The 3346-nt window shown below is 35.8% G+C and overlaps 1 non-coding gene across 1 annotated transcript; it reads left to right on the forward strand.

Moving 5' to 3' along the window:
• Positions 1–2644: 2644 nt before the first annotated feature.
• LOC122897797 lies at positions 2645–2751 on the forward strand. The gene has a single exon (XR_006382639.1). It is a non-coding gene; the product is annotated as a U6 spliceosomal RNA (small nuclear RNA).
• Positions 2752–3346: the final 595 nt, after the last annotated feature.

Genomic DNA, 3346 nt, shown 5'->3' on the forward strand with positions numbered 1-3346 from the left:
CCTACTGGGGGTAAAGTGGCTTGCCAAATGGCTCCAACTTGTATCACCTTGTTCAGTCTCATTGATGTTGTGTGGGGGTAGAGAATTAAACGGCCGCTGGAACCTGTTAATACTACCATTGCTAGAGAACCAGAGCACTGCCAGCTTCTGCCAGATGAGGAATAGAAGATTACCTCCCTGCCGTGCCCCTCGGATACTATCAGAAATCTCTGCTGTGCTCCTGTGATACTGCTAGAGGCAGGTGGGGAAATTTGAATGCTGATGCCTACTTCTGTCGGGGCAAGGGCAGGATGGCAGGATGACTTACTCTAATCTACTGAAACCATGGTGGGAGGAGTACTGTTTTACCATTGGTATTTGGTTGGAATAGGACAGATATTGCCAAAATGTTTTCTATTGTTATATCATTCTTTCTGCAGTCCTTTCACTAAGGAGAACAGGCTTTTTTGGATTTTTTTTCATTTGCGTTTTGGTAGGTTTATTTTCAAGTGTTATGAAATGCCCTGTCCAGGATATACATCAAGGAAACCAAGGGAACTTACTACTGGGTTGTTCCTTAAGTCTAGAGGCAACTTTGTAGTCTGCCTTCTTATTTTTTTAATTCCTTTCAGAGTCTTCCTATGCTTTTTTGTCTTGTTATGTCCAGAGATTTTTTTCTATTATGGGTAGGTCCTAGGAAAAGTGGGGCAACTTCACTTTGGCAGAACTGAAATTCTCTGTAATGGTTTATTTTTAATTAAAGAATAGCAAAATTGAGCTCTTATTGTGGAAAACTTGTTAACTGGAATAGTTACTTGTATTTATTCACAGATTTATATTTAGAATAAAAGGGAGAAATCTAAAGTTTTCCATTTCTTTAGGAAATGAGAGGGCAGTTTCACGAATTTCAAGGTCATAATTATTGCCATTTATGCATTACAAATGAACTTTGAATATCTGATGGATGACATGAGGAAAAACTTATGAAGTTATACATTCTCTTCAAAATAATCTACAAATTCAGCAAAATCCCAATACATATCTCCAGTCGCCATTAAAAGAATGTTAGTGGAGTACTGTCACCAAGATGGCAGAACAGAAAGCCCCGGATCCTCCTTACCCCATGGATACATGAACATAACATTGCACAGATTGATTGCATTCATGAAAACCAGTTACAAAGCTCCAGAACTACAGGCCAGCATACGCCCAAGAAGGTAATCAGAAAATTGCTGGTAGTTACTCACCAAAGCTCCCACCTTTGGTATAGCACAATGTGGCTTCTTTCCAGGGAGGGAAAGAAAAGAGTAAAAGGCACAACCAACATTCTAACTTCAGTGGGTTGCATTAGGGACTGGGGTTCTCTTACATGAATCAAAACACTGACAGGAATTGGCACCAGGTTGAGGGCTGTTGAGAACAAAGATAATCACTTCAAGGTCTAACCCCAAATAATCTACAGTACTGAGGATAGACACTAGGTAGAGCTCATGTGCTACAGCTTGCTACAATAGCTGCAAAACTCTAGGAGTACAAAGAGTCATCAGGGAAAGCTCCTGAGTAGAAACAGGGAAACATCTTCAACTAAGAGATCATGTATACAAACCCAGAAAAAAATGCACTCCCAGAGAAGGATTGAGAGGCCTCCAGAATATCAAGGTAGGCTTATTGGTGAAGGTCATCCTTATACAAAGCTAGACTGTAAAAACTAGGTGAAGTCGCTATTTTTTCAAATGCTCAAGTCCCAATGAAAGATAACAAGACATACAAAGAAACAGGGAAGTATGGCCAAGTTGTAGGAACAAAATAAATATCCAGAAATTCACACTAAAGAAATGGAGATATATGAGTTACCAAAGAATTCAAAATGACTGTCATAAAGATCCTCAATGAACTAAAAGAGAACATAATTTTTCTTGCATAAAAATTCTAAATGACTTTTAGATAATCAAAGTGTAGATACTTTGCACTAAAAGAAGGAAAGCACAAATCCCTATGCCTGAAATACAGTCTGCTGACTGAAATGAATTCCTTTTCCAAAATACAGTATATTAAGGAGGCTAGGGACAAAGGGCAATTTTCCAGTGAAGAAATTTGAGAAATTCTACCTTAGCTAAGTGATCAATGTCGGTATCAATAGTGATAAATAATATTGAGAGTATTTATTTTTGATATGAGTGGCAACTTACCTATGTTGTATTCCTCAAAAAAGAAAAGCCATAATCCTAGTTTAATCATAGTTTTAAAATTATAAAAATTTCAATAAAAGGGTATTCAACAAAACACTTCGCCAATATGCTTTAAAACTGCCAAGGTCACCATCAATATGAGAAATCTGAGGAATTTTCACTGCCAAGAGAAACCTAAGGAAACACAACAATAAACATAATGTAGAATACTGAATGGGGTCCTGGAGCAGAAATACATTAGGTAAAAACCAAGGAAATTTGAATATGCTATGTACTTCAGTTAAAGATAGATCATTAATATTGGTTCATTAATTACAAAGAATGTACCATAATAACATAAGCTGTTAATAATAGGAGAACCATGCGAAATGATATATGGGAACTCTGCACTATATTCTCAATTTTAGTGTAAATGTAAAGCCATTCTTAAATAAAGTCTACTTTCCTTTTTTGCTTTTTAAAAATTTTTTTGTTAAGTGCTTGTTTTGGCAGCCCATATACTAAAATTGGAACAATACAGAGAAGATTTGCATGACCCTTATGAAAGAATGACATGCAAATTTGTGAAGCATTCCATAGTTTTGAAAACATAATGGTCAAAACCTTTGGGATTCAGCAAAAACACTCCTAAGAGGGAAGTATATAGCAATACAGGTCTACTTCAAGAAGCAAGAAAAAATTAAATAAACAACCTAACCGTTATACCTAGGTAACTAGAAAAAGAAAACAAATGAAGCCTAAAGGAGCAATAAGGGAAATAATAATGTTTGGCACAGAAACAAATGATATAGTAACTAAAAACAGTAGAACAGACCAATGAAATCAGGAGCTGGTTCTTAGGAAAAAAAAATAGACTTATCAAAAAGCACACATAAAGGACCCAAACAAATAAAGTCACAAATGAAAGAGGAGAATTAACAACCAATGCCACAGAAATACAAACAATTATAAGAGAATATTATGAAACATTATATGCCAACAAATTGGACAACCTGGAAGAAATGGATAAATTCCTAGAAATAAGCTACCAAAACTGAAACAGGAAGAAATAGAAAATTTGAACAGACCAAAACCCAGAAAAGAAACTGAATCAGTAATCAAGAAACTCCCAACAAACAAAAATCCAGAGCCACATGTCTTCACAGGTGAATTCTACCAAATATTTATTTTAAAAAAAA

This window comes from Neovison vison, chromosome X, assembly GCF_020171115.1.
Source record: "Neovison vison isolate M4711 chromosome X, ASM_NN_V1, whole genome shotgun sequence".
NCBI classification, from domain to species: domain Eukaryota; kingdom Metazoa; phylum Chordata; class Mammalia; order Carnivora; family Mustelidae; genus Neogale; species Neogale vison.